Raw genomic sequence first — 12,974 nt, forward strand, 5'->3', positions numbered from 1 at the left:
GCATATGCAGAAAGCGAGCATATCTTTTTATTAAAAAGCAATACTATGGCAGCAGCCAAAAAGCGGGAGCTCGCTTGGAAAAAAATAGCTGACAGAGTCAGAGTATTTGAGAAAAAGAAAATGTTTTCTCTTGAATGTTCCACTTATTCAACAATTATATTCGATATGTGTGTTTGTGCGCACAGGTGCAACCCAACAGGCCCCAAACGGACTTGGCTGCAACTAAAAATGAAATGTAAAAATGTAGTTCAAACAGATAAGGTATAATTTAAGTACGGTACAAGCAATTGTGACGTTGTTTAGCCTGCCCTCATTAAACAGCATTTAGTGGCTGCATTCAACATGTGATAAATATATTTAAGTAATTAGGGAAATCTGCCAAACAAAGAAAAATCCCAACACTGCCAGTATTTAATATTGTCTATATGAAAGCAACACCTAAATGCATTTTATACATACAAGTCTCCAAATTTGTGTTTTCTGGTTATCTTAAAATTTGACCTCCATTATAGCCAACAGAAAAAAGGCAGAGTCAGTTAGAAATGATTGAAGCATATCATGTCTCTAACAGCTCTTCCATCTCGTGCATCAGCAGGGGGGTCAGGATTATTATCTGGATCATTGGGGGAAAGAGTAGGACATTGTTCTCCTCTAATAGTGGCAATGTTGTGGAGAACCACACATGCCACTATAATGTCACAAGCCCTTTCCGGGGTGACCCTGAGCCAACGAAGGCACTGGAACCGGGCCTTGAGTATGCCGATGGTCATCTCCACTCTGGCTCGTGTCCTGCAGTGAGCCAAGTTGTAGTGTTGCTGTGGGCAAGGGTCAGGGTCAGGGTAAGGGGTCAGCAGATAGCGCTGGCAGGGGTACCCTCTGTCTCCAAGTAGATAACCATCAAACTCTCCTATGATAATACAAGATACACTTTATTGTTTCAGTTGTAATAGGAGGAAACAAAATATTGATCATTGGATATAACTATATACTGGATATATAAACTATATATATAAACTCACCACGGGCAAATCTGGCACTCAGTGTAGACTCACGAAACATTCATGAGTCGTACACAGACCCAGGCCACTTCGCTTCCACATTATTTATCATGTGGGCTGCGTCACATATGATCTTCACAGTGGAGAACAGTAATTAGCTGTATTGAAGCATATTTCATTTGGAATGTTAAAGGCTACTATTTAGGCCTACCTGTACATTAATGCTGTGGACAGATTTCCTATTCACATAATCTCCTTCATTTATTGAAGGAGCTATGATAGGAATGTGAGTGCCATCTATGCAGCCAATCACACCTGGAAACCCTAAAATATATCAAATTGACTGATTAGTGCTTCAAGTCTCAAAGCTTTATGACATAAATTAATTACTGCTTAGACTGATACCTGCAATTCTGTGGAACTCTTCTTTGAGAAGTCTGGTTGGTCTGTGACTTGGGAACACTACAAACGTGCATAGTAGCCGTTTCAGTGAAAGTGTCACATTTCGGACAGCCCGACAGATTTACCTTGGACACATGCTCTACATCACCGACGTTATACAAAAAACTGCCGTTGGGAAAAAAACGAAGTGCAATACCCGGAACTGAGCGTGTCCACGATGTGTCATGTGAGCGATGTGAGGGCTGAGAATATTGTTTATATAAATGATTGATGATGCAGAGAAACGGAAACGCTCAAACAGGTAGCTACTCATCAGGGAACGATAAAACATCCAAGTATCTGCGCCTCGACATCAACTGGCTCTTTAATAAAAGGACACGCCATGTCTGCCACTGCCTTCAATCTGCAGGCTTCAACTTAAGAGCAGGAGAAACTCGGGGTTAGTTGAAGAAAACCTGCCAGCGAGCAGGTTAGGTTCACGGAGTATGTTGCCAGGGTAACTGACTCAGAGTAAAGCTGAACTGGCTTTGTGAAACTGAAAAACCAGAGTTTCCCTCATCTCAGGGTTAACTAACTCAGAGTTTTCACTAAACCTGCTTTCTGAAACGGGCCCCTGGTGATGCCTGATGATAATTGGGCATCATCAACGCCTTGGGGGGGTGTTGTGAGCAGCAAGTCTATTCCGGCCCTTAGAAAGCAACTTCAATGTATTTTCATTGTGATAACCATTTTTCAATAGCTTTCATTGTAGGTGAAACTACTGAGACGGTCATCATGTAGCCACCTAACCGATTATGTCTGTCCACCAAAATAAGTTTATGGAGTCCTAGTCTGCTTGACCCCCACATTGCTGCTCGCAGCTATATTTTTATCTTGTGGTTACACTGACAGGTGTCATCAGACCGTGCCTGGATGATCAACAGGACAAGATGACTAATCCTGTGGTGGAAGAGGCTCCTTCGGGTACATAAATCACATTCATATGTGTGCATGTTGTGCATGTTGAATATAGAGATATTTGGTGACATGGTTGATGGCTTATAGATCTTGTTCTTGTCTAAGACATTTCTAGATCAAGAGTGGATGCCCCTGTCCAGCCACAGCTCAAAGACTTTCCTAGGACCGCATTTGGTGATAGGAGAAGAAATTTCAATGCCTCATGGTATGCGCAACACGCATGGATTGAATACTCTGTGTAAAGGGAGCTGTGTTTTGTTACGCCTATAGGCAGTTTGACCTTCCAAATTCTGAAATTACCTTCACTGGTATAGGGTTTAGAAATTGGAAAAGGGCCATGTACAAGGATGGGGGCTTTGCTGCCCATGCAAAATCAGAGGCACACAGCAATGCAGTGTTGGCTTGGAGAGATTTTGAGAAGGCTGGACAAGAGAACACCTCTCTGTGGAATATATTGTCTCAGGACCACTCAATACTCGTTCAAGAAAATCGTCATTACATTAAAAGTGTTGCAGAGGTGTTATTGTTAACCGCCACACAAAACATTGCCCCAAGAGGCCATAGGGAAAGTGAGGAAGTTGACAACAGGGGGAACTTTCTTGCAATATTGGAGCTTCTTGCCAATCATGACCCCGTAGTTGAAAAGAAAATGAATGGAGTGCAAAATGCAAAATACACCAGCCATCAAATCCAAAACGAGGTTTTGGATACGTTGGCTGAGAGTGAAAGAGTCCCAGGTCTTTGCCCTTATGGCAGACGAAACCAAAGACGTTAGTAAGAAGGAACAGATGTCATTTGTGCTACGATACTTAATGGCTGGCTTTGTATTGTCTGTGGTGATTACTCACATTTGATGCAAATTGAATGATGTACAATTTATTTTGTTAAGAGATGGTAAATAAATACATCAATTCATTTATTTTTGACTCTTTGGCTCACAGTGATTTTGTTCTAGGAGAAATGAGACACTAAAATAATGGACATATTTTCTCTAGATGTACCCTCTTGATGGGTATGTTTAAGTTAACTGCATCAATTTAGTAAAATGGGATTGGGGACTGGGACTACTATAATAGTTAGAATAAACTAGTACAGTTTTTTCCGCTGCCTGGTAACCAAGTCAGTGGTATGAAAAGGCCTAATATATATACACATTCGTAAGAAAAGCACGAACGAAGATGCATCATAACATGCATCAACAGACCTAAAAATAAGCATATTATTCAACAATCTGAGGCCTCAGATGGAATTTCTCCCTGCGGAGCCCTTCATTTTCTAAAGGGTCCGCTGAGTGGCCAGGAGTTCTTACACATTCAGAATGGGTTGTTGAGGGCAGCTGCCTCACAACAAACCAAAAGCCTTTGTTAAGCATATGGTCATCTAAGTCATCATTTCTTAAGATGTTATAAATATGGGGTTGGCCGTTCCTTGTCACTTGCGTCTCTGCGCTTCCCTGGGGATCAAGGATAACAGGCCCAAACCCACACAGGATAACAAAGGAACAGAGTGAGAACTGATTTCCACTAACCTCAAAGGATTACATTTTAAACGACCCTGCAGAATAACAGGGTGACAAGACCACATGGGAAAACACAAACATACAAAACTTAAATTCATAACATTAACAAAATATCATTCTCCCATAAAGACTCGATCACTGATAAGTATGAACAGGATTTATTTAAATAACGACATGGGAATATTTTGCATGGTAAATCTTTGGCATGAGCCCCGTCACTGATCCAGGGTGACGTGCGGACTCGGCGTATCCTGCCAGGACTAGCAGGGGCGGAGCCTTCCCCTGGACAAGTAGACTGAGGCCGACCTGGTGGTGGTGGGGGTGGATGGAGGTGCGTCAAACGAAGACCTGAGCAGCAAAGACATATGTTAGACTACTCTTTATAGAGCAGGTGTAGGCAGGTGATTGGTAGCTGGTGATTGGTAGCTGGTGATTGGTGATTGGCGGCCAGCCGCGCGTGATTTGAGTCCTCCTGGTAGAACTACCAGCAAGCTTAACATTTCTCCCATAAAGACTCGATCACTGATAAGTATGAACAGGATTTATTTAAATAACGACATGGGAATATTTTGCATGGTAAATCTTTGGCATGAGCCCCGTCACTGATCCAGGGTGACGTGCGGACTCGGCGTATCCTGCCAGGACTAGCAGGGGCGGAGCCTTCCCCAAAAGAGAGGACGTAGGCCTACGCCGGAAATAGGTGATAACTCGGCATGTCCTGCCGGGACTGGCAGGGGCGGAGCCGACCCCAAAAATAGAATAGCGAAAGGGGGTAATGAGACCATACATACCTGCGTAGAAGAAGTGGACAAGGATCTATACTGCTTCTGGAAGATAAAAGGCATACCCAATATACGACATATTAAGAGTCAATCATACATACCGTAAAACGATAAGCTTAAAACCGTCAGCGAGATCGATGAATCACGTAAAAGCAGTTGACATGAAATGAAACGAGATCAATTAAAATTTAGGGCACTCTGCAGCTGTTACGCAGCGAGCCACGAGTGCTTTCGTGCTGTACCAACTGCCGTGGTCGATTCACTCTCCGGGGTCGCTGCGTGACCTGAGTGCTTTCGCGTTGAACCACCGACGTGGTCAACGAACTCACGAGTGCCCTTGATGTGCCACCGACGTGGTCACGCACTCACCGGTGTTGTTGCAGCAAGTATTGTGAACTTCTATGTTGAACACCGACGTGGTCAACGAAATCACGAGTGCCCTTGATGTGCCACCGACGTGGTCACGCACTCACCGGTGTTGCTGCAGCAAATATTGTGTACTTCCGTGTTGAACACCGACGTGTTCAATGAACTCCGAGTGCCCTGCACTTGAGTGTTTGATATTATGCCACCGACGTGGTAATTAAATTTGCATGTGCCCGAGTTGTGCCCACCGACGTGGTCAACGCACTACCAGGGTTGCTGCAGCGAACGTGGAGTTCTGTGTTGTACCGCACCGACGTGCGCAACGAACTCACGAGTGCTTGAGTTGTTCCCACCGACGTGGGCAACGCACTCACCGGGGTTGCTGCAACGAACTAGAGTTCTGAGTTGTACCGCACCGACGTGCGCAACGAACTCACGAGTGCTTGAGTTGTTCCCACCGACGTGAGCAACGCACTCACCGGGGTTACTGCAGTCAAACCATGAGTATTAGATAACGTGCCACCGACGTGGTCATACTCACGAGTGCCCGAGTTGTTACCACCGACGTGGTCAACGCACTCACCGGGGTTGCCGCTGCAACCTTGAGTTTTATTTTCCTATTTACGCCACTGACGTGACAGCGAACTCAAAGAGTGTTTTCTAGATGATCCACCGACGTGGTCACACTCGCCGGGGTTGCTGCAGGTTAACCTGAGTTATGAAACCGAATTTTGCTTTATGAATTTAGTACCTGATAACCACCACCGCCGGTAGTTGCAAATAGTGTTGCTTTTGGCAATGAAAATTATGACTAAGTCGTCATCAACAAACCTTTATCCCGTGAGAAAAATGAGACTGGACGCAACGTGGATGCTGGGCATGTGACAATAGCAGTGATTAAATGCATAGTACAATATAGTTGGCGAATAAACCAAGACTAAAAAGTGTTATACGAAAATAAGACTGCTAAAATGTCTCTTCATTTTCGTTGACCTAAACTAGGCGATAAAGACTTATAACGTTATTTTGTTCGACTGGAACTTCAACTGTTCCAGACATAACATCAATTTTCAACCATTTACCTTATTTAACAAAACTACGCACTTGTAACTTCGATAATATCTAAATGGAAATACGATAACACTGGAAAGAGTATGAATGTAACTAAAACTAAAATGACAGCTTGACACAAGACTAGACCAACACTAGAAAGGAAACAGGCCACCAAAAACAGCTATGGTTGCAAACGTGTAAAACCTGTCTTAACCGACGTTAGAGAGCATCGTGTGCGCTTGAAGAAAGAACCTTGAATTCGACCGGATGTAGGACGTCGAGTTCTGTGTTGTACCGCACAGACGTGTGCAACAAACTCACGACTAGTGCCTGAGTTGTGCCCCAGTTGTGCGTTGACGTGGTCAACGCACTCACCGGGGTTACTGCAGTCAACCATGAGTAATAGATAACGTGCCGCCGACGTGGTCATAGTCACGAGTGCCCGAGTTGTTACCGCTGCGCTTTGGTCAACGCACTCACCGGGGTCGCCGCAGCGAACAGAGTTTTATTTTTTCCATGATATAGGCCTACCACCAACATGACACCAAACTCAAAGAGTGTTTACTAGATGATCCACCGACGTGGTCGAACTTGCCGGGGTTGCTGCAGGTTAACCTTGAGTTATATAGCCGAATTTTGCTTTATGAGTTTAGTACCTGATAACCACCACCACCAGTAGTTGCAAATAGTGTTGCTTTTGACACCGAAAATTATGACTAAATGTCGTCATCGACAAACCTTTTTTCGCGTGAGGAAAACAATGCTGGTCATATGACAATAACTATAATTAAATGCGTAGTGCGATGTTGTTGGCGAATACAAACGAGACTGAAAGTGTTTTACAAAGTAAGACTGCTAAAATGTCTTCATTTCCGTTGACGTAAACTAGGTGATAAACTGTAATAACGTTTTGTCCAAACGGAACTTCAACTGTTTAAGACATAACATCAATTTTCGACCGTTTACCTTATTTAACAAATCTACGCACTTGTATCTTTGATAATACCTAAACGGAATTTCAATATGTTGCATATTCTTGAAGAAAGTTGTCCAATCCCGGGATGCTTTTAACTGACTTCATTTATTATAAAGTCGGCATGTTTCGGTATGGTAACTGAAGCTTAACGGAGGGAATTGTATCTAACGCGTGTGAGAGGAAAATACCGTGATCTACTTCGAGCCCCCGGGCTTAGGCCCGGGGTGGCTCTCTGGCCTCTGGCTCTCTGGGCTCTCCGGCCTCTCTTGATCTCTGGCCTCTCGAGTTCGAAACCACCCGCTAGAGAGGACGTCAAGTGGGCGTGGCCTAGTGGGCGTGGCCGGGGTGACGTAAAGGCTTCGGCTCCTTCTGTGGTGGAGCAGCCTTCAATAAGGTCTTGCTCCCCTTGTGGCTATGTGAGGGAAAATGCAGCTCCTTAAAATACTTATCACATATCACTAGAAAGAGTATGAACGTGTCTAAACTAATAAAAACAAAAGTGACACCTTGACACAAAGACTAAAACTAGAATGGAAACAGGCCGCCAAAAACAGCTGTAGTAGCAAACGTGATAAACCTGCCTTAACCGACGTTAGAGCATCGTGAGCGCTTGAAGGAAGAACCATGAATTCGACCGGATGTAGGATTCGTAAGCTGTGGAAGACCGCCTTCCCAGCCGTTTGATAGACGCGACCGGCAACCCTTGTTCAGCGGCTGTGGTTGCCGCTCCAATCCGGAAGGAGTGGCCAATGTAGGGGGAGATGGTGGGCCGCACCCTTCTACCACCGTCGCGAGATTGACTCTGAACCACCCTTTAGTCATTGGCAGGCCGCAAATAAACAGGTGATTCGGGGACGTGCGTTGCCGAAGCTTGAGATAAAGGAACATGGAAGCGTAAGGACAGAGAGTTGTTGATTCTTGAAATGATAATAGTAACAGCTGCTCCTAGGCTATCGCTTTTAGATGAAAAATGCCTTGCAGAGAAGGTGACATCAGCGAAAGTCAGGCCCCGTGTAGGGGAAAAAGTCTGAGTAGGAGACGTGTACGCATAAACCCAACGCATAAACCCGCGAACGCATAAACCCGTAAAACGCATGAACCCGTAGAACACATGAACCCGTAGAACACATGAACCCGTAGAACACATGAACCCGTAGAACACATGAACCCGTAGAACACATGAACCCGTAGAACGCTGTGAGAAACACTGACTCGAGTAATATGTTAAAATAAGGATGAAAACTCCCAGAGAGAGCACACTAATCTATTCAAAATATCGAGTGAGTTGGAGTGGCCAACACACATAAATAATTGTAATACACCAAAATTGTTAACTGACATACATGGCTAAACAAGCGAATGAAAAATTAAATACCCCGTGTGGGGGAAAAGTCTGAGTAGGAGACGTGGACGCATGAATGCATGAACCCGAGAACGCATGAACCCGTAGAACTGTGAGAAAACACCGTCTCGAGTAATATGTTAAAATAAGGATGAAATCTCCCAGCTCTGAGAGAGCACACTAATCTTTTTGAAATATCGAGCGAGTTGGAGTGACCTACACGCGTAAATAATTGTAATAGGCCTACACCAACATTGTTAACTGTCATACGTAGCTAAACGAGCAAATGAAAAAATACCAACGCGACTGAAGCTATTAACAATAAGACTATAAATAATCATATAAAATGATACCATAATGTACCTGTTCTTTGTCTTTGGATCTTTTGAATAAATTGAACGATATGTGAATCGCATTGAGAGTTAGTGAGCAGCAGCTGAACCAATCTAAAAGGCCCTTTGTCAATAAAAACTTTAGTAATAATCAGTTACCACAGTGCCTAAAACCCATCAACTTCATTCATGTTAAAGTGAAGGGAAAAACCTCAGACACAAGGAGTTAACCAAACAGTGCACGGTATAAAGATAATTATGAACCTTTGATTGCGAACGTAGAGTTCTGTGTTGTACCACACCGACGTGTGCAACGAACTCAACGAATTCAACCGGATGTAAAATCCACCTTCCCAGCCGTTTTGACGCTGCTTTGTTATCGCAAAACATCAACAGACGTTAACACCGCCATGCTTTGCCCCACAGAACGCTAGCTGCTGCGATAGGGTAAAGCTCGAACAGCGCAGACGACTCTGACCCGAGGGCGAACGTACCAGCTTCGACTGGCCATCCCTCAGCAAACCATTGCCCTTGGAAGAAACCCCCTAACCCAACCGAGGGAGCCGCATCCTGAAGCTGGACTGGTAGAGCTGTGAGAGAAAATACGCTGCGGGGGCTAACGCGGGGACTGCAGTAGCCATGGTAGCAGGGCACGTGCCAGGTGCGTAGCCTGTGATGGCGGAGGAAGCCGAGCCTGATGGTTGCTGGAAGTAGAAAGGCGCCGTGGCGACCGACGACAGCGGGTTGGGGCCTGGACCCGTCCGGGAGTTCCGCATGGCGTTTCGACGGCGTCCATCCTGGCGCCAATACTTTGCACCAACTCGGCGAGGGTTTGTAGAACCGGGCGGATGTCCGTGTTGAGAACTTGTTGGTGGTGTTGTTGAGGATACCGGGGACCGAAAAGAACGGCTTTCTGCGCTCGCTTGCCGGGACCAGAAGTAGTAGGCCGACCAGCACGAATCCGAAGTTATGACCTCTTGGTGTGTATTAACCGACGTAGCAACTAAGCGACGAGATATGCGAGATAATCAGAAGCACAGTAAAGCAGCAGCATGCGTCGAACGAAGACCTGAGCAGCAAAGACATATGTTAGACTACTCTTTATAGAGCAGGTGTAGGCAGGTGATTGGTAGCTGGTGATTGGTGATTGGCGGCCAGCCGCGCGTGATTTGAGTCCTCCTGGTAGAACTACCAGCAAGCTTAACATTAATGTAAAAATCTGCATTTTCAATATTAGGCATCACACTTCTGTTGTTACCGGAACGTTGTCAGTCGGGGACAGTCGGGGTTATGTTAGGGCTGTGCGTTTTGGTTGACTATTAAACTGGTTGTGATATCGAGATACCTGCAATGCCCAATTAGGATGAATTATGGATAACATTTTATTCGACTTATGTAATTTAATTGTAAATATTGCCAATTATTAACCATAGATTACGTGAAGACTTTTATTGAAATGTTGTTATTTTCATAATTTGGAAGGAAATATATATTTTATTCTTTTTTATTTTGGTATTTGGACCTCGTCAGGTCTGTTGAACTATACATTTCTGCCGCTTGTCCTCAGGGTCCTCTATTGGGGGGGACTCTTCCGCTCTCCTACGAGGCAGGTTATCCCAGAACTCTTTTAATAAGAATCCCCAGGCCTGGATAATCCCCAGACTTCTGTGGACGAGCGGTATTCAAAAAAATTCAAACAAAAAAAACAACAACTTTATTTGTCCCCAGGGGGCAATTGAGGGCACATAGCAGCAGCATTACAAAGGACAGGGCCATGTCCAAACAAAAAACAAACAAAAACAATAACAAAAATACAGCATTGCTACCTGGCAGACAATACACACAAGCACAGGTGTCTACAAATACACACATTTAAATAAATATGCATAAAATATGCAAAGTGCATGTTTAGAAATGGAGAACTGACGCTTAAAAGTGTACAATGTGTCAAATATGACATAAATATAAAGTGCAATCAGTTGATAAATACCATGCTGGTTATAATACATTTGAGATGAATTGAGGCGAGGTATTTATGTTGTAACAGTAACCTATGTATATGTAACGTATGCATGCTATGGACAACTTTAAAGGCTAACCGTTCATGATGTGGAGTCTAGATAATTATTCCTATCTTAAGATCACCGTGTAACTCTCGTACAGGGATCTGGTTTGATGTAAGACCCCTGGGTTGGTGTCCTTTTGTAGGACCTCTTTCGGTTCTGGATTCCGGCTTTCCTAATTATTGAATGCAAGATAATGCATGGTGGTACGATATTATATCTATTGCAATCGCTCCAATGGAAGCAATAGTTGACCTTTGAACATCTCACGCAGTATTATTCAGTTTATTCGTATGTAGTAAATGAGTATTGCAGAATTTAACCCATGTAGATTTAATATTCGCAAAAAATGTATTGTAATTGTGGCTACAGCAGTTGAGCTAACTCCCTCCTTGTGCACCGTTTAAAACCATGTGCACCATTTATTAATTAGACATATTATTTTAGCAGTTGAACCCCGTGGGCCCTATTTTAACGGTCTGAAACGCAAGTGGGAAGCGCAAAGCGCAAGTAGCTTTGTGTGCGGTTCTACGGCGCTATCGCTATTTTACAGGCGGATAAATGACACTTGCGTCGCGGCGCAAGTGTCAAAAGGGTTGGTCTGAAGCAGCCTAGTTACCCGTAGGTGTGGTTTGGGCGTAACGTCCAACAAACCAATGAGAGTGCCAGCTCCCATCCCCTTTAAGAGCCATGAATGCATTTGAATCGGACAAGTTCATATTTTGACAGCGCGTCTGCAGTCTCCGATGAGACAGATGCAAATGAATTTCAAACTGCAAATGGCTCAGTTTATTGCCAAATAATATGGCCTAATTCACACATGGAATAAGGGGTTTTCTTCCACAACTTCAGAAATACTGAGTCCTCAAATAAATTTCGGCAAAGAAAACGTATATGATATAACATATGATATGCGGTAACTGTGGTTCTATTTAATGATATATGCAATACATTATAAACTGCTTCTAATCAGTATTGTATGCTATCCTAATATGCATGATGTGTCCCCGCGGTAATAGACATTGCCATTGATTGTATTATGCGTTACGGGTTTCGTTTGCGTGTGTTTAAACAGAGCACACACGCGCGCCCGCATTCATTCATTCTTTTTAACACTCACTCGCGGTAAAACAATGTTTTTCACGATCAAATACTCATCAATCCTAAAAGTTATGGGCATGTAGGCCTACACGATGTCTCTGTCAAGAAAATATGTGTTTGCTGTACGGTGTTTGCAGATGCATTGATTTAAAAGTACAACTTATTACCGCTGCATCAGCTGTTCTTTCCCAAATAATTTACCAAGAATGTGCGGCTAGGTAGATGGGAGAGGCAAAGTGTATGCGCGAGGTGCACAAGCAATCCGTATGCATTGCATGCGCATGTATGCATGCCCCCTTAAAATAGCATCTGAACAACGCGCCACTGACTTTAAACCAGGTATTTCCTGGTCAGTAGCGCAATGGTATTCAGAAACGGCAAAATACCGTTTGCGCCAGAACACGCCTCCTCCTTCCGCCGAACCGCCCCTTGGGGCGCATGATCAATCCCTAATTTACCGGCGAGTGGCGGTGGTGGGAAAAGAACGCTCTGCGCCAGTTGTAAACTAGCAACGACGCATGTGCCAGTGACTAAGTCACTTGCGCCGGATGCAAGATAGGGCCCCGTGTCTATTTGAACCATCCTGGTTCTCTGCCTGTCTTGCTACACAAAACGCATGAAAATAGACAGAAGGGCTCAGTAACCTGGAAAAAAATAATGACTGAGTGTTAGGCATTCGTTCCTGCTTATACTGCCATTTCCTGAAGAGAGAGAGAATTAAGATCAATGCACAGAAGTAAAATGATGAGTGTTGGGCAACTGGAGTGCTTGTGTTGTGTTGGGAAAAACGGTCTGTCTAGTTACTGGACCAGATGAAATGAGACGGAGAGGTAATAAAGTCTATCGGCACGAGGACCTTGGATTTATTAAGTAAAGTGGCAACGGTTATACAGAGTCATAAAGCGTGAGAGATCGAATATGTCTAAGTCCCTAATCAGCGCTGATGGTTCGTCTGGAACTTCGCCTCCGTGGAAGGTCTGCTTCAGAAGAAGGGGAAGAGTCCCTGTGTGATGCAGTCTTATGCTGTATCCTCCTCTCGATGAGGTGTGTGCGTTTGAGGTGTGTGCGGTTCTGTGTGTTTTG

The 12,974-nt window shown here is 44.3% G+C and overlaps 1 long non-coding RNA gene across 2 annotated transcripts; it reads right to left on the minus strand.

The window, feature by feature from the left end:
- Window positions 1-445: 445 nt before the first annotated feature.
- Window positions 446-1,520, minus strand: LOC132464259 (uncharacterized). Of its 2 annotated transcripts, XR_009527216.1 has the most exons (4): window positions 1,404-1,520; window positions 1,210-1,322; window positions 1,020-1,131; window positions 446-907 (listed from the first exon to the last, which is right to left on the minus strand). It is a non-coding gene; the product is annotated as an uncharacterized LOC132464259 (long non-coding RNA). The 2 variants fall into 2 exon arrangements; XR_009527213.1 differs by lacking the exon at window positions 1,404-1,520 and having other exon boundaries at window positions 1,210-1,390.
- Window positions 1,521-12,974: the final 11,454 nt, after the last annotated feature.

Source organism: Gadus macrocephalus, chromosome 1 (assembly GCF_031168955.1).
Source record: "Gadus macrocephalus chromosome 1, ASM3116895v1".
NCBI lineage: Eukaryota > Metazoa > Chordata > Actinopteri > Gadiformes > Gadidae > Gadus > Gadus macrocephalus.